This window comes from Felis catus, chromosome D1, assembly GCF_018350175.1.
Source record: "Felis catus isolate Fca126 chromosome D1, F.catus_Fca126_mat1.0, whole genome shotgun sequence".
Lineage (NCBI taxonomy): Eukaryota > Metazoa > Chordata > Mammalia > Carnivora > Felidae > Felis > Felis catus.
Genome location: NC_058377.1, coordinates 3,204,205 through 3,223,791, shown reverse-complemented (window position 1 = coordinate 3,223,791; position 19,587 = coordinate 3,204,205). Strand labels below are relative to the sequence as shown.

Here is a 19,587-nt window from a genome sequence, read left to right as displayed (position 1 = left end):
CACAGAGCATGACTCAGGGCTCCATCCCATGAATTGTGAGATCATGACCTGAGCCTAAATCAAGAGTTGGACATTCGGCCGACTGGGCCATCCAGGTGGTCCCTATCATCCCTCTTAGAATAAGTAACATGCTCGGTCCTACCAGGCCAGTAAGTGAGAGAGCTGAGGCGTTGATGCCTGTCTTAAACCCAGCAACCTACAGTGAAAATAGAGCCATTTACCTCATGAGCATAATACTTATTTAGGTTGGAGTATGTTCAAACCTTTTTTAATGTGGTAATTTGTATATTTTTCTCCTAAAGTAGATACATATCCCCATAAGGATATTGGATGCCATGTCAATTTTCATTCACTGTGTTCATCTTGGCCACAAGCACATCCTATCATAGACAACTTATTAAATAATTCCTAAAAAAAGACTGGTGATTGTTTACGTCTCTGCAGGTAATTTTACTGATGTGCACAAATATTTGTGAGTGTGGAATAAAGGATATATTTCTATTAACCCTCTCTTCCCAAAAGCACAGTGAAAGACTTTACGAGGTACAACATTTCTATGATCCCTGACTAACCTAATCTCTAAACAGGTTCCTTTGAGAAACTTCATTCATTCACCCCAGGCTTGCAACTGGGGTCTGTACCCTACGACTGGGTGAAGGCAAGGGGATCGCTTGAGTACACGCTTCTGTGAGAAATCTCTGCAAGTCTCCCAGGGGAGACGCCTCTTACTCATACTCTTCTTTCCCCATAGCCTAGGCAGCTCTGACCTGGACGGCTTCACATGAGGTAACTGTTACACGTTGGAGGTCAGTTTGGGAGCCACCCAGACACGCCCATTTTAAGAGATGAATTTTATTTTGGGACATCAGCAAATCCCATTATTTCCAGATAGTCATGCCTTGAAATGGATTATTAGCCGGCCTACGAAAGGAGTTGTCAGTGAAGACTGCCCAGCACATTTGGGAAAATAACGCTCAGCATTGGTAAGTATTTTAATTGCTTTCCTCTTTCGTCCAGAAGCCCATTCTAGAAATGACTATGGTATACAAGGCTCCCCAGAAGTGGGTCCTCCCTTGCCAGTAGTGATTGGCATTTCCAAAGCAACCACATCCTTTGGAGCCCATGTCACTTGGTATTACCCACGGATCCATAAAGTTGATAAATGATGGAAAGACAATGGAGATTTCTGAGGGCTGACACCAAGCTTTACTCCGAGATGCTCCCTCTGAGCTGTCTCATCCCTCCCTATGGCAGAACTTTGCATCTCTATATTTTCCTACATCACATTCTCAAATCCAGACCACACCCCGAGTTCCCAGCATCTGTCTTTAGCTGCCTACTATACATTGCCCACTGTTTGAACTAAACATGACCAAAGGTCAACTCATTACCCTCCCACAAAGCCGTTCCTCTTTCAGTTGACCCTGTGCACAAAGGGATCATCATCCACTCAGCATTTCAAATAGAACTTCGACTCACCCTGGACTTTTCTTTCTCCTGCAGTCCTAGCATCCAAGTAGTGGCAATTTGTTTATTCTTTATTCCAGTGTATCCCGATTTCCCATCCTCCCCAGTATTATCCTATGTTATTGGCCATGTTCCTACATTACTGCGTATTTCCTCCACCACAACATTTATTGCCATTTTATTTTCTAAATCCATTCTTCTTCCCCACTAGACTTCCGTTGAAGACAGTGAATGTGTTGGTCTTATTTGCAGATGCAGCTCTGTCTAAGAGTTTACTTAGTACTGCTTCAGCTGCTCAGTAAACTCCAATATGTTGTATTTTCATTTCCCTTTGTCTCAAGAAACTTTCAGATCTCCCTGGTCATTTTTTTTAAGTTTATTTATTTTGAGAGAGAGACCATGCAAGGGTGGTAGGGGCAGAGAGAGAGAGAGGGGAGAGAAAATCCAAGGCAGGCTCTGCACTGGCAGTGTAGAGCCCGATGTGGGACTTGAACTCATGAACCATGAGATCCTGACCTGAGCCAAAACTAAGACTCACATGCTTAACCGACTGAGCCACCCAGGCACCCCTCCCTTGCGATTTTAATTAGACCCACTCACTGGTTGCTTAAGATAGTGTTATTTAATTTCCACAACTTTTTTTTTTAATTTTCTCAGTTTTCTTTTTGCTATTTATTCCTATTTCTATTCCATGGTGGATGGTGGTTGGAAAAAAGATGCTTGGCATGATTTCAATGTTCTTAAATATGTTCATACTAGTTTGGGTGGGGCTTGAGATTCTACATTTCTTTTTTTTTTAATGTTTATTTATTTTTGAGAGAGAGAGAGAGAGAGAGAGAGAGAGAGAGAGAGAGAGAGCAGGGAAGGGGCAGAGAGAGAGGGAGACAGAATCCTAAGCAGGCTCCACGCTGTCAGCACAGAGCCTGGTGTAGGGCTCGAACTCATGGACCCCGAGATCATGACCTGAGCCAAAGTCAGATGCTTAACTGAGTGAGCCAACCAGGCACCTGAGAGTCTACATTTCTAACGATCTACGGCTAATTCCAGTACTGCTGGCCTATAGATGATCTCCAATGATCAGAGCTCCAGTGGATGCCAGATTTCTGCAACACCGTCTTCCAAATATGGGACACCCAGAACTGTTCCCAAGTTTGAAATAAGTCGAGGACCATCATCATCTAGGCCCTAATGTTGGATAAATGCTGTGTTGCCTTCGTGCAAGGATCACAGAATTTGAAAATTTCTTGTCACCAGTACTTGTCATCCAGTGGCACTTGTAGCCTGGTGAAGGTCAAAGAATGTGTCAGATGCATGCTTCTTGGGATTTTACCTTCTTGCTGCATTTATCTTGCTATCAGGTAATACAGCCACCTGAAGGTGAATGTTTAATCTGATATTTACTGCTGGACAATGAGTTTGTTATATCAGTTTTCAAAACCTACTGTGCTAGATTAGCATTCTTTTCAGCAAGAGCAGAATGTAGCCTTGACTGTTTATGGGAAAGAGAGGCAGTGGATTTTAAATGATGGTCTGAATGTGTGAGAGAGAGAGAGTGTGTGTGTGTGTGTGTGTGTGTGTGTGTGTGTGTGTGAGGGACAGGGGGTAGGGGAGAAACAGCAGAGAGACAATGATGGAGAAGAAAGGGGACTGTAAGAGAGGAAGAAACTAGCAGGATGGTCACCCCAACATCTCCTTCGTTCTTTTCAGTAAGTAGCAAAAAGTGACAACAGTCTGCTTTGTGGAAAACCACACGTGGGTGAAGAAGTCACGAGGATCCCTGTGGTTACTTCTTTAGGGGGCCCAGATAATGCCATTAACAAAGCCCATGGGAGGAACACTTTGCTTTCTTCCCTTCAATCTCAAGGGAATTGTTTGATTTTTACAAGTTTAAGTCACAAGTACCCAGACTTCAATAAATGGAAGGAGGTCATACAATACACAGACCTCAGTGAAGACATTTATGTACCTGAAATGAGTGTCTTAGTTCTTAATAGCGATTTTTGTGTGTTTTACGTGTTCCTCCCTGTACTATCTCGGCTGCTGCTTATCCACAGAAACTAAGCCTGCGTATCCCTGCCAAATGTAGTTTACCTACCATTTAATGATCTCTTCAGGGAGCAGTGGAAGAATCACAGAGGAACATGTAGAGATCGCTCAGACAAAAGCAAAACAAAACTCAAACAACAAAAAGCTCGTAGTCTGACTAGGCAGGCTAGACAAACACTTCAGGGATTATTCAGCAGCAACGCCTCAAGTTAGTGAATGACTATTGTGGAGAGCAGTGGGGAATAAGTCTGATAAGACACGTTAGTGTCATAGTTTCAGCCTTTAAAACCTAAGACACGAAGGTTGTATGGGGATGCATGGGCTTTTACAGATAAATTAACTTATTGTTTAGATAAGACTTTGGTTGCTAACCTAACCTGGATATGTATTCAAACCCACCTCTGCTTCACCCATAGTGGATGTGTGATTACCTACGCCATTAATCTTAGCTACAAATTTTTATCTGTATGGAGAGTTAACACTACCGATCTCATAGTGTAGTAGGCTTACATGAGATGATATGATCTATGTAGGAAATTAAGCAGAGGGCTTTCTGCACCGTAACTAACTGCTCAATAAAGATGAGGATGGTAACAACCATGAGGGTCACCTGAATTGTCTCAGCGGAGATGCTGCTGAGTACAGAGATGGAGTCTGGGGGCCTGCATGCAGGTAGCTTATTCGGGAGGGGTTCCCAGGAAGCAGTAAGTAGTGAGGGAGCTGGGAAGGGAGGTGAAAAGGACAAAATCACCCAAAAACGTTTCATTAATGCATTAATTCTTATTCCCAGCAACCAGAGTTCAGTCTCCCTGAGGGATCCTCTTGAATAGTGTAGAAGCTACCTTATAGGAACTTGGGGGCAGTTATCAACCGACTACTGCCCTCCATTGGTTGAAGTTCGCCTCCAGGGGGGAGCCCATACCTGCACCCACATTTCTGGGAGCGTGTGCTCACCTCTGAGCACCCATCCCTCAGCTCTCTGGTGACCATCTCCAGGCAGCAAGGCTTGTTGGCTCCATGTGGGACACTGGTCAGGAGCTGAGCTCTCCACCTTGGGGCACTCAGATTAGGCAGGTTCAAGGGCTATGCATGTGATGCGGATTTTCTCAGATCCTCAGTCCAAATCAACTCCACATACTACACTGTTTGTGAGGCGTGTGTTGTATTACCGATGCCTTCAATTTCTTTTCTTTCTTCATCAACATAACTTCTAGGTCAACCTGCCTCTGCCCTTGAAATGGATGTGATTCTTCAATCTTTCAAAGTCCTTGCAGAAATACACTGTTTGGCTCTTATGAGAACTTTTCTCTTACGACACTTCTTATATTCCACTTGCATTATAGATAGTTAGAGAGTTACATGAGGGTAATGATTAACATTACTGGACGCCTGCTGTGCAACAGGTGATACTGATTTTCAAGTATTAAATTTAATCCACCAGCTTCTCCAATGCAGGTCGTTTCCAACAAGGGAAATGGATACTTGAGGTGGATAATTATCCCCTCATTCATGACACCACTGTAAGGTGTTGATGTTATTAAGAACGGCAAAGTCCAAAGTCTGGCCTTTAATCTCCTCAGCAAAGGCCATAAATGTAAACACCCCATAGGCTTAGCAAGAAGCATAAATCACATGAATCACGTTACTTGGGGACAGGCAAACCAGGAGAGCATATGAATACGAAATTGTAGCATATGCGCTGGGTTCCAGGTAATTACTGTTCTGTGGAAATTCATGAAAGGGGGCCTGTAATCCAAGACTTTATTTAAAATCTCATAATTTTGAACTTCTGATAAATAATCAACACCAAAAGAAACCAAATCCGTGAGGGTCGAAGAAAACACATCTGTGCTCATGAAGGGAGCCTGGAGGTCCCAACGTTTGCCTTCTGTTCTGACCGGCAGCCTCAGCTGTGCTACGAGATTATGGGTCCAAGGGACTGAGACTTCCCCTCACTCCCCAGACCAAGGAGGTCATCTCTCTGACACTGTTCCCTCAGCTGCAAAGTGGAACCATTAATGTCTGTGTTCCTTTCTAGGGCTGCTGTGGCAGAGTATCCCCAGTTGTGAGACTTGAAACAGAAGCATATTTTCTTGCAGTTCTGGAATCCAGAAGTATCCCCACTTGTGAGACTTGAAACAGAAGCATATTCTCTTGCAGTTCTGGAATCCAGAAGTGAGCAGGCCACGCTCTCTCTACAGCCTCTGACACTCCTGGGCTTATGGCCACGATGAGCCTCCCATCTCCGCTTTCTTCATCACACCAGTGCCTTCCCTCAGTGCATCCCGTCTGTGCTCGTGTGCCCTTCTGCCTCTGTTCCCCAGTCTCTCTTCTTTTCATGAGGTCACCAGTCATACTGGGCAAAGAGCTCGCTCTAATATGACCTCATCTTCACCACTGACATTCACAAGGATCCTTTTTCCAGATATGGGCACATTCTGACTTACTGCGAGTTAGGACTTCAACATTTATTTGTGTGGTACACAATTCGAACAGTAACAACGCCTAATTCAAAGGGCCGTTTTGGAAAGCAGTTATTCTTTGTTTTTACACTGTGTTTCCTCATTCAGAAGACTCGTATTTTTCCTCAGTTCTGGACATTTTTCTTTAAATGTTGTCTCTCATCTATTTTCTCAATTATGTCCTTCCAGAATTTTAATCAGTTGTATCTGAGACATTCTCATTTCATCCTTGATATTTCTGAATCCCTCGCTCAAAACTCTCAGCTCTTCACCTCTGTTTATTGCATTCCAGATAAATTACTTGAATATATCTTCTAGATCACTTATGTTCTCCCAAACTTTGTGTACATGCCTTTCAACCTAGCCACTATTAAGGAAAACTGATAGATTTCCTTTACATGTTCCATTTTCATTAAGTTGCTCTGATTTTCCTTATTATAAAATATTTGCTTCTTGGGGCGCCTGGGTGGCGCAGTCGGTTAAGCGTCCGACTTCAGCCAGGTCACGATCTCGCGGTCCGTGAGTTCGAGCCCCGCGTCGGGCTCTGGGCTGATGGCTCGGAGCCTGGAGCCTGTTTCCGATTCTGTGTCTCCCTCTCTCTCTGCCCCTCCCCCGTTCATGCTCTGTCTCTCTCTGTCCCAAAAATAAATAATAAAACGAAAAAAAAAATACTTTAAAATATTTGCTTCTTGCTCCCTTTATTTGGACCTCTCACACACTGCCATTCTCCACTCCATATTTGATTAGTCCAACATCTGAATGTCCTTGGGCAATGAATTAGTATTTTCTTGTTTCTGTTGATATTCCCATCGTGGCTCACTTCCTAGTGTTCTTTCTGCTTACAGACAACACACCAGTTGAAGACCTTGCCCGTCCCTCCTCAGGGATTTGGCTCCACTGCTATTTTAAGGTCAGTCGTTCTCCCGCATGGAGGTCCCATTTCAGTTATTTTCATGATATTGTTGATACAGAAATCTGATGCATAGAGAACACACCTCTCCTGTCTGCCGACCGGTCCTGACAAGCTCATTGTTGTTCCATTCCAGCCCACAATGTCTGTAGCTTGTTTTTCCCAGCCAACCCTGATTCCCAGGTACTTCCATTCCATCTCTAGAGGTCAATGCCCTGGCCACTCAGGGCCCTGCTCCTAGTTCTGATGGGACAAGCAATGCCTCTAAGAGCATGTCCTACTAAATTATCCATGTTAGGATACACGGGGGTCTTGGAAAAGCCTCTGGTTATTCCAGATACGATATTAGGACACTCAACAGTGATCTTTTTTTTTTTAAGTTTATTTATTCTGAGGCGGGGGGGAAGGGGGGGAAGCATGAGTGCAGCAGGGGCAGAGAGAGGAAGAGAGGAAAAATCCCAAGCAGGCTCTACACTTTCAGTGTAGGCTTGATACTGGGCTTGAACTCATGAACCGTGAGATCATGACCTGAGCTGAAGTCGGAAGCTTAACTGACTGAGCCACCAAGGAGCCCCCAGAGTGATCTTTAATATAGGATATATATCACAAATATCTAGGATTATTTTGACGTATTCATAAACTCAAGCCTCACCCTTGGAGGCGCTGAGTTAGTCATCTGGAGTGAGCCTGAATATCAGTATCTTCAAAAGTTTCTTCTAGCAGAACCAGTGTAGAACAAGTATAGTCATACCTCGGAAATGTTGTGGGTTCAGTTCCAGACCAGCACAATAAAGTGAATACCACAGTAAAGGGAGCTGAATGAATGTTTGGTTTCCCAATGACTATAAAGTTATGTTTACACTATACTATAGTCTACTAAGTATACAGTAGCATAATGACCAAATGAACAAATAGAAACAAAAAGAAATCCAATGTATGCCTTAATTACAAAATACTTTATCGTTAAGAATGCTAACCATCATCTGAGCTTTAGTGAGTCATCATCTTGTTTGCTGGTGTAGGGTCTTACCTGTCTGTTGGTGATTGCTGACTAGTCAGGGTTGCTGCTGAAGGCTGGGGTGGCTGTGGCAATTTCTCAAAATAAGATAACAATGAGGTTTGCTCTACCAACTGACTCTTCCTTTCATGAAGGATTTCTCTGTAGCACAGGAGGCTGTCAAACAGCATTTTACCCACAGCAGAAGTTCTTTCAAAAGTGGAGCCCATCCTCTCAAACCCTCTGCTTCTTCATCAGGTAAGTTCGTGTCATATTCTGAATCCCGTGTTGTCATTTCAACAATCTTCACGGCATCATCACCAGTGGATTCCATCTCAAGAAACCACTTTCTTTGTCTTTTCTATGAAAAGCAGCCCCTCCTTTGTTCAAGTTTTATCACAAGCTTGCAGGCATTCAGTCCCTCCATCAGGATCCACTTGTGATTCTAGCTTTCTTGCTGTTTCCACCACATCTGCCGTGATTTCCTCCACTGAGGGCTTGAATCCCTCAGTTATCTGTGAGAGCTGGAATCAATGGCTTCCAAACTCAAGTTAATGTTGATGTCTTGGCCTCTTCCCATGAATCACATTATTCTTACTGGCATCCAGAATAGTGAATCCTTTCCAGAGGTTTTCAGTTTACTTTGCCCAGATATGTTAGATGAATCACTTTCTATGGCAGTTGTAACCTTACGAAATGTATTTTTTTAATGTTTATTTTTGAGAGAGAGAGAGGAAGAGAGAGAGAGAGAGAGCGCACACCACTGGGGGAGGGGCAGAGAGAGGAGACACAGAATCCAGGCTCCAGGCTCTGAGCTGTCAGCACAGAGCCCGATGTGGGGCTCAAACCCACGAACTGTGAGATCACGACCTGAGCCGAAGTTGGACGCTTAATCGACTGAGCTACCCAGGTGCCCCTTGAAAGAAATCTTTTTATTATGAGAAGAGGTCTCAATGATGGGCTTAAAATACTCAGTAAACATGTTATAAACATATACAGTCATCCAGGCTTTATTGTTCCACTTACAGATTACAGGCAGAGTATGTTTGGCATAATTCTTAAGGGTCCTAGGATTTTCAAAATAATGAAACAGCCATGGCTTCAACTGAAAGTTAACAGCTGCATTAACCCGTGACAAAAGAGCCAACCTGTCCTTTGAAGCTTTGAAGCCAGGCATTGACTTCTACTCTCCGCCTATGTAAGTCCTAGATGATATCTCCTTAAACTAGAAGGCTGGTTCATGTACATTAAAAATCTGTAGCTTAGGGTAACCACCTTCATTAATTCTCTTAGCTGGACCTTCTGGATAACTTGCAGCTTTGACATCAGCATTTACTGCTTCACCTGGCACTTTTGTTATAATGCTGACTTCTTTCCTTAAACCTCGTGAACAAACCTCTACTAGCTTCAAAATCTTCTTGTGAAGCTTCTTCACCTTAGGCTTTGGCTTAAAGGAATGTTGTGGCTTGTCTGAACTTCCATCCAGACCACTAAAACATTCCCCATGTCAGCAAGAAGGCTGTTTAACTTTCTTATCACTAGTGTGCTCACTGGAGTAGCACTTTTAATTTTTATCAAGAATTTCTCCTTCGTGTTCTGTCAAAGAACAAAATTCAGCTGAGTGAATCTGAGCATCAAACTGGCTTTCGTAGGAGATTCATGAATGGTGCAGCATCCCATCTAGCAAGCAGAGAGGACCACAAGGAAGTTTTACAAAGTGGGAAGGTTTTTGAAGGAGGGGAGGGCAAAGAAATTATTAGCAGAAGAAAAGACGTGTTTCAGGCTAGGTCACCTTCCCTCAGGGAGGGCTTGAGAATGTTATATGACATTTCCAGAATTCCCCAGTTCGCCAGCCTCCAGCCTGTGGCCAACAGGGTCCTTTGAATTGGGATCTGGGAAAACTTCTATGACCTGTTGATGATAGGCTTGAGTATAAGGCATTATACTTATAGTAGCTGGTCATTCTAGCCTGAGACAACAGGGATCAGCAGAAAGTTGTATATCATTAGACACCAGGCTGCAGGCGACTATCTCGTGTGGAGCCAGTTTACGTCTTTGCCAAGTGGGAACCGTGAACAGTCAGCAAGACCAGAGGCATTTGCTGAGGCCAGGGAAGTTCAGCAGTTGTGGCAAGTTCAGAAATGAGTCGGAGGATCTCAGTTCTCTTGACCTTGTCTGATGATTGAAGTGATGGGTACAGAGGCAATTCTATATTCAACATCATCAGTCTCACATGATTTACCCAGCGAAGTGGGTGCTGCTTCCATCACTGGAGATCACGGACAGCAAACCCCAAATGGGAAACACATTTTCCACCTGTTTCTTTGGCAGGTGAGCACATCAGCCTTGCAGCAGGGGAAAGCTTACACATCCAGAAAACGAAAGCACGAGAAGAACGTATCGGAAACTCTCACTGAGTGGTGTTCAAAGGGTCCAGACAAGAAAGTCTGAAGCTTCTGGGACCAGAAAAGGCTTTCTAAAATGATGGACATCACGGGTCAGACATTGCTGGTTGACAGTTTCTGCAATTTTATGGAAGTCTCCTCACCAATGTCTATTCACAATTTGGGTCACCTTAAATACATAGTGCATTTAAGTGCATAAAGCAGAATTCCAAAAACCATAAAAAAATATGAGGTTTTCCAGAAAGCCGGGGAGAACCAAATGGTCATGGTGTGTTTCCCACAGCCCTGGCTCTTCATTTACAGCCACCGTCTACACATCTGGATTTCTCTGGGTCAGGAGCAGACGGTTGCTGTGGTGAAGAACGTCAGGACGGCCGAAATCTGACACCCTGGGGTTGCTTTCCGCAGGAGCAGAATGGACTTGATCCACATGGGCCACAATATTTACCTGCTGCTGCTATCCTTGCACGAAAACCAGCAAGGGTATTCCTTAACACTTGGTTAGGTTCTGTCCTTTTACCGTGAGCCTCAGTTTTGATGACAGCAGTTTCAGAAAGTAAGAGAATGATCACAAGTGATAACATTATACCAGGACGATATCCCAGATTTCTAGGGATTTCACAGAATTTCTACAACACTTACACATCTGAACAAATACAACATAGAGGGGGCTTAGTATCAATTCGCATGTGTTGATACTTTCCATGTAATTTAACATGTCAATCCTGGTTAGTTTAGCAAATCCTTTGAAATGTTCCAAAGACAGGGCACATGGATGGCTCAGTAGTTTGAGTGTCCGACTTAGGCTCAGGTTGCAATCTCATGGTTGGTGGGTTTGAGCCCCATGTAGGCTCATTGTTGACAGTTCAGTATGGAGCCTGCTTCAGATTCTGTGTCTCCCCCTCCCTCTGCCCCTTTCCCAGCTCACACTCTGCCTGTATCTCAAGGAAAAAAAAAAAAAAGAGTACCTGTGAAATGTTCCAAGAAATACTCTGGAAAAATTCCCAGAGTTATTTCCAGGTCAAAAGGACTTCCTTGAGAATTCAATTTTGGGAAGTTTTTTAAAAATACCAAAAAGTTTTTAAACAACAACAACAAAACACTTGTCAAATAGGACCATAAGTCACTGAAACAATACTTTATCTACTCAACCACGGTGACAATTGAAGATTTTGCAGGCAAACATAGGACAGTGAACAGCTGAGCAAACAAACAAAAAAACAGGAAACCTTAGCTTTTAAGTGAGTTCAGTTTTTTAAGAAATCAAAGACCTGATAAAAACACATAAAATTATTCTGACAAAACCCAGAAATATTTTTTGAGGCATATTACTTAAAAGGAAAACAAACAAAAAACTCTTATAATCTCTTATCAAAAGCAGACCAATACTCCAAGAAAACTGTGTCCTACAGAGAAAACAAATTTCTAATTTTGCACCAGTTTACTTTTTTAACTAAAATGCATTTTAATATTAGCCTGACTGACCACACATTAAAATTCCTTTGCAAAGAATCTTTTTTCCACCAACCTTCTACAACTTTCACTTTTGCATTCAGATTTTGACCTATGCTTTTCTTTATTAGTAACTACTCTGTCACTATTTTATCCTATTTGGACATGATCTAAATATTCCATAAATTTCTTTTACTTTAATTTAGCAAGACTCTAAAGTTTCAAGTTAACAAAAGTTTTGGAAAGCTATTTTAGAGTACATGCATCATAAAATGTAATTGTTGCCAGAAGTTTATCTATATACTCTCATTTCACTTAAATCTAAATTATTCACTCCCAGAAGTATGTTCGGATTATCCACAAAAACTTCATGAGACATCAGACAACATCAGCCATCAATGTAGATTATTTTTGCTGGCAAATTATAACAGGTAACATGAATATAACTAGTAAATTCAGGTAGAATAAAACCTGCTTAACTGCAACTCTCAACACATGACTATTTTAATTAAACATACACACTTAAACTAACGTTACTGAAGATTATCCCAGGTGATGTGAACCTGGAAAACATTTGGGTTAATTTCTATTACATCTCTGAGAATTTTTATGAATACCAATTTATGTAAGTGCCTGTTTGTTTAAGACCAATAAACTAAGAGAGTGAAGAGAGCTCTTTTACAACATTTCAACAAACCCTTATGGAGGCCGAAAGGAGCACACACATATAGGGACACATGAACATACAGACAGAGGAAAACCAAATCTTCATAGCTCCTATTTTAAAACCACTGTCATGAACAAAACTCACTCGTCATCAAAGTTGGATTTGAATTCGTTTTTCTGGTATTTGGAAGAAGTTAGGATTTTCTGCTAGATGGTTAAAGATTTTTCTACTAATGTTTGTGGAGGAGACACAAGATCTGTATTTGTCCTTGACAGGTCCAGTTCCAAAAGACCTTTCTCCCTTTTGTTTTTTTCTTGATAAGAATTACCTCCCTCAAATTTGCATTTTAAAGGGATGGCCTTGATGAGAGTCCCAGAAGAGGGCAGGCAGATCATTTACCATTTCAAAGGCACAGGAATGAGATGTTAGCCCCTCCTAGAAGGACATTGGTTCCCTAAGGCCAGAGTTTTACAATACTTGAAATCTTTGGGAGATTAAATAAGGAGGTTTTAGAATTGGTAAAATATGCGTGTGTGTGTGTGTGTGTGTGTGTGTGTGTGTGTGTGTGTGTGTGTGTATATATATATATACCCAAGAGTTATCCACAAAGAGGACACAAAAAGGACCATAGCAGGATTCTCGCACAGAGAGTCGGGACACTGAGGCTCTCTTTGTCTAGGAGGCAACTTCATTCTTTGTGCCAGCACAGGCTCAGTGGGTTTGTACCCGAAAAACAGCCCTGAGCACAGCGGTGTGTAGCCTTTTATGCAATTTCTACTTCTGTGTCTCCCATATATGATGACACATATAGTGGACACAGTCCAAGTTACAGAGTCGTGTCAGAGCTACGATACGTGTACAGGAGTTGACTGGGCCATACTGCAGGCTGCCTTCCTTTGTTCTGTGAAGGCCTCCACCATGTTCCTTAGGAAGGGGTTCTACCACAGGACCACCCGCGCCAGATCCAGAGCTGCTTCCAAAGACGGCCAAAGAAGGAACCAACAGCCTGCACATCCCAGGCAGACAGAGAGCCAAACCCAATTCCCAAGACGCAAAAGCACGCAAGTAAGAAGGCAAGAGCTATTCCCAGGAGAGAAGTGATCACTGACCGCTGGATCTGAATTTGGGACGGAAGGGACGTCGAGTTTTATTTCCCTCTTTCAGGGATGCTCAGGAGGGAATCTGTTTCCAAAAACTTTTGAGGATCCCCACCCCCAAACCCACGCTTAAGAAATTCCTTAACTATGGCCCTTAGTGTGGCCTTTGACCAAACAGTAAAAAAGACCTGCAGAGGACAGCCTGCAGTCCAGGGTGGTCTTACTTTACAAGGCAGCTGTCTGCCTAATTGGTCTCTTCAGGGTGGATACAGCAGTCTTGTGGTCTTTCGCTGTATGCACCTTTCCTCTGTTTACTTCTGCGTTAGCCTTTTGTGATAAATCTTTCGACAAAACCACTTTGGAATTTTGAGAGCTTCTGGAGGATTCTGCATGCCAATCACAGTAAGGATCCCATTCTGTTTGCTTCACTGGGAACCCTTGCTTTCCAGCACACTTCTTAAAAAATCTTATTTAATTAGAATGTTCCCCACAATTGGCCCCTGTAATTCTAGTTTGCCTTTAGCAAAATTTTTCCATACTGCTAGATATAGGCAACTTCCAGGACTACAGTTTTCTTTTGTTTTTTTTTTATTTATTGAGGGACAGAGACAGAGACAGAGAGACAGAGAATGCACAAATAGGGGAGGAGCAGAGAGAAAGGAGGAGAGAGAGAGACAGAAGCCCAAGCAGGCTCTGAGATGTCAGCACAGAGCCTGAAATGGGGCTCGATCCCATGAACCATGAGATAATGACCTGACTGAAATTGAAAGTCAGAAGCCACCCAGGTGCCCAGGACATAAAATAAAATAAAATAAGCAGGTGTGCTGGAACGATTTGAAACATCCCATATCTTTTAGCTGGGCCTTTGGGTTTCTCAGAACCAAGCTAATACCTAAAAGGGACAGGCCATAGGCCTGGGAATTGTGGGGTGTTTCACAGTGTATCTCACCGCACAGAATTTTCTTGACTGGCAGGTAACCTAGTGCCATGTAACCTGCGCCATGACCAAACTATCCCTCCACAGGATTCTTGAGGTGGTGAGTGCTCTCACCCTTTTTAAATGTTGACCCAATGCCCGTCAATGTTTGTGGCTTTAATTTTGGCTTCCAAGATTCCCATTAGCAAGTGGCCTTTATGTAAAACCATACTGGAGGCCTACCATTGGACCCAGTCCAGCTAAAAGCAAAGCCAATCTGATCTTTGACCCAGGCCAGTTCTTACGTGTGACCAGTAACTACCAGTAGTTCTCAGTGTGGACTAAATCCGCCATTTTAGTAAATGGCGCTGCAGACTGGGACTAGTAAAAGGCCAGAAGACCCCAGTTTAGTGGGACTGTAGAATACAACTGAAGAAGGGATTCCGACATGGAATTGTGCAGTGGACCAAGGGCTATGGATTGGTGCTCCGTCAGAGACTCCCATGGGTCTAGACTCCTCCGTGAACCAATCAGATCGGGAGTTTGAACACAAAAGACCAGAGCTCAAGCCAACAGGAACTCACCAATGGCCACTGGAAATGGCTAGAAAGACTGTGAATTCTAAGAGTGTGTAGGGGGCAACACCTGTGTTTCCCTTCATCCCCAAATGCTGACAGAGGTTTCCTTCGGATCCCAGTGCTGCCACCAAATCTGTTGAAGAGCAAAAATTCAACTGAGTAAATCTGAAGATCTAATTGCCCTTATTAAGCACTTTATGAACCAGGCAGCATCTCACCCGGCAAGTAGAGAGGAGCTCTGAGGAGAGGTGCAAAATGGAAGGTTTTCCTAGGAAGGAGGGAGGGGCAAGAAAGTTATTTGCAGAAGAAAAGGATTGTTGGAGGCAAGGTCATCTTCCCTTAGGGGGAAGGTGGGGGGGTGGTTCTCATTAGGTGGATTACCTCAGCTCCCTTTGGGGAGGAAGGGAGGACGGAGAGGGCCCACGTAATATATATTACCTCAGTGAAGCAGAAAATTCCTTGCTGCAGTTAAGACAGCGTTTCTGGGGAACTGCAGTCAGGACAGTGGTGAAACACCAGTTTGTGGACTTGTCCTAAAGGACATCATGTTGGGCCTGTGGTTTCCTTTTTCATAGTTCACAACTTGGCTAACTGCGTGGTCACAGGGCCTAGCTGTTAGCCTATCTTGGCTTCTGACAGGCCTTCTTCTCTGAGCTTAGTCATTTCCAGCTTTTGGTTGAAAGTGAGAGATGAGACTCTTCCTGAACTCCCAGGGGTCACTGAGGGTTGTTCACTGGCCTGATCTCAATGCTGTTAGGTCTCACAGAACAGGAAGGCTGGTGGGCAGAGCAGTCGGAACACAGGTAGCATTTAATGACTCAGTCTGTGGCATCCCAAAACCATTATGACAGTAACATCAAAGATCACTGATCACAGATCACCATAAAAACATACGAACAATAATAAACAAATTCAAAATACGGTGAGAATTACCAAAATGTGACAGAGACAGCAAGCTTGCAGAGGCTGTTGTGAAAATGGCCCTAACAGAATTGCCTGAGGCACGGTTGCCACAAACCTTCAGTTTGTAAAAAATACACCTGCAAAGGGCAACAAAACAAGGTATATCTGTACTTATCCGAGGGCCTAGTTTTTGTTAAGCACTCAACGCAAAATAGCTATTTTGGAGACACATCCATATGACTCTCCTACTCAAGGATCCACGGTGGCTCCCTCCTGCCAGTCACATCAGCCTAGATTCCTCACTGAGGCGGACTGTTGTAAATCATCATAATCTAGACCTAACCTACCTCTCAAAACTCAGTTCCCACTGATCCCAAACGAAAACCCTTTAATTCAAGCAATCTTGTGTTTCCCTCCTCCCTATGACTCTGGCCTCAGCATTTTGTTTATATTAATCTTCTCACCGGGTTGTTCTGCTCCCACATTTCTACTCTTGGTAGATACATAGATGGACAGATAGATGGTAGACGATTGATAGATAGACAGATAGATGTTAGACACATAGATGTTAGAGAGAGACAGATGTTAGACACATAGAAAGATGTTAGACACACAGATACATAGACACATACATACATACATACATACATAGATGTTAGACACATAGATATAGATAGATAGATGATAGATAGATAGATAGATAGATAGATAGATAGATAGATAGATAGATAAGAGATGTTAGAGTCCAGCAATCAAATTATACCACATACTCATGGACTCTGCTATTGAGTAAGAGACTTGTCCACTCTGGGCCTCCATGTTTTGATCTTTAAAACTGAGCTACTAGTAATAATTTTCCAGCATTGTGAGTGGGTAAAAGAACCTATTTCAGTGCCTAGAACACAGAAAGTTCTCAGGTTAGTTATCTTCTTTCTCCTCCATTACCCATCCGCAAACCACCCCCCTCCTGTTGTTCTACAGACTGGGTCCCGCCAGCCTCTGCAAGCTTCCCTAATTGCTTCGGGTCAGAGGGCCATATTTAATTGGCTTTCTCACAGCACTTTTATCTATCCTCTCATTTATTGCCATTATAGTTATTCTCAATGCTTATACTTTATCTCCTCACATTATCTTCGTTTCGCAGCAGCAGGTGCAGAGTCCATCCGGATCCTCTGCTTCTACACTCCACACTCCCTGGAGCAGGGAGGCGGGGAGTAGCCCCCACCTGCAGGAAGGACTGAAAGGGGAGGAGAGCTGGCTTCTGACTCAGGCTCCACAGCCTGTGCTCCCTGAGTCTCTGAACCTGGGTCTTCTCATCTGTAACATGGAATCCATGCTTAGGTAACTGTCTTAACTTACACATTTGCTGTGACAGGACATGAGATTAAAAAAAAAAAAAATCAGAAGCATTTTACAAAAATGTGTATTTGGACATGACCTTGCTTCCAGGATATCACTTGTGACTGCTATAGGTGGGAGGCACTGTGGCCACTCCATCCTGAAAAGTAAGAATGAGCCCACCCTTCCCACAAGGGGGAGAAAAGACAAGCTTAGAGATATAAAATAAGGTTTCCAAGATCTACATCTAATGAATGGAAGTCCACCCCAGGGCTGTTAGACCTCAAAGTCCTAGATGACAGGATGCAGCAAAGGGAAGGTTCAGACAAAGAAAACATAAAAGAATATGTTATAGTTGGTTAGTGCTCTCACTGAGATGCATTCACCATGAGGTCCGAACAGCTCTAAAAATATCAAGAATACGTTTTGGAGAAAATGAGAGGGTATGTGACTTTCTAAGTGTTGAAAATGGCACAGCCAGAATACAAGCACAGGGACCTTCTGCCTCCTAATAGCTTTCCACACCTTCTTAACACTCATACTATAGCACAGCCCAGCTAGCACAGGCAATTCTGAGATGAGCATTGTTAAATCATTACGTTCCAGTTATAACTGGACTGCTGCAATTAATGTGTGTTAAGATGATTTTTTCTATGTAATTTCCATGAAATTTCTATGGAATTTGCTACATACACATCTTTTTTTTTTAAGTTTATTTATGTATTTTGAGAGAGAGTACGAGTGGGGGGGGGCGGGAAGAGAGAGGGAGAGAGAGAGAGAATCCCAAGCACGTTCTGCACTGTCAGCACAGAGCCCAATGTAGGGCTTGAACCCACAACCCAAGATCATGACATGAACCGAAATCAGGAGTCGGACGCTGAACCGACTGAGCCACCTAGGTGACCCCCAAGAGTATTTCATTATATAAATTGATAAGTGTGAAGGTTAATATCTGCATTTTTTCTTAGTCTTGTTATCAGTCCGTCTTCCACAAAATCGATCTAGAAAATAAAATGGCTCTATTGACTTTACTTCTGGGACATGGAATATGTGCTTACAGAAAGCAGTGGCTTCTCTGGGTCTTGCCATTCTCCTGTGTCTTCAATTTCAGTGCGTCCTCCAGTATTTCACAGCCCACTCTCCTACTTCCTGTGTTCTCTTTAGCATTCACCACAGCTCGGACATTCTGAATATCCTAGTTACCTGTTAGGTTTCCTGTTTGTTTTCTCCTCTGGAGTCTGCGACCACGAGGGAAGGGGACCATGGTCTGTGTTGACTGAACCCCTGGCATCTAGACACCATGTCGGACAGACTAGGTCATTGTATGTATTTGCTCACTGAGTGAATGGATGAGAGGTGGGAGGCTTCTCGCAAGAGGTAAACTTAACCTGAGGCGAGTTAAAGGCACAGCACAGGTAACACAGTCAGTGGGGCTGGGACAGTGTTGTGTGGTGACAGATGGTGGCTACTTGTGGTGAGCACAGTGTGGTGCACACACTTCTGGGATCCCTAGGTTGGAGGCTGGGACCCATGTAACACCGTGTGTCAACTAAACTAGATGTTAAAAACCTAAAAAGATGAGCTTAATTAGATAATCTGAGAATAATTAACCTTCGCCATTTTTTCTAGTGAGAAATACTTGTGTTACAAATAACAATAGCGCTGATCGTAGGCTTACAACCCGCCAGGCCCTGTTCTATGCAGCTTCTCCATTTTCACCCACTTCATGCTCAGAACCGTGTCAGTGTGCACTATTTATGAAATCATTTTACAGACAGAGGAAGCAAAGCAGGGGAAACTTCAGCATCTTGCCCAAGAATGAGTGGTTACAAAGCTAAATCAGAGATTCAGAGTCCGCAGCTGGGCTTTCAGCCTCTACGGTGTCCCTAAATTCAGAGTCAGGGAAGAGCAACAGGAAAGAAAACACTAGATTCTGGGGAAAAATGTGTCCATCCCTGAAAGCAAACCTACTTCCCAGGAGCACAGCCACGAGCTGCAGGATGGACAGAGGATGCCGTGGCTCAACTTCCCCAAATGCTATAGACTGAACGCCTGTGTCCTTCCCAGAATCGTAGGTCGAGAAGCTGAGGCCCAAAGGGTTGATGGTTTTGGGAGGTGAGGTCTTGGAAGCTGACTAGGTCATGAGGGGCAGAACTGAACAGAATTAGGCTCCAGAGAGCTTCTTTCCCACCACATGGGGACACGGCCAGAAGTCAGCAGCCTGAGACCCAGGGAGGGGCCAGCACCACCACGCCAATCGGGTGCTGGGGCCCTGATCCCAGACTTGTAGCCTCTGGAGCTGGGGGAAGCAGACCCCTGTGGTTCACCAGCCATCAGTCTATGCTGTTC

The 19,587-nt window shown here is 43.6% G+C and overlaps 1 protein-coding gene across 1 annotated transcript in view; it reads right to left on the bottom strand.

The window, feature by feature from the left end:
• Window positions 1-19,587, bottom strand: part of GRIA4 (glutamate ionotropic receptor AMPA type subunit 4) — a 1,433,894-nt gene that overhangs the window by 899,382 nt on the left and 514,925 nt on the right. The gene's annotated exons all lie outside the window — the stretch shown is intronic.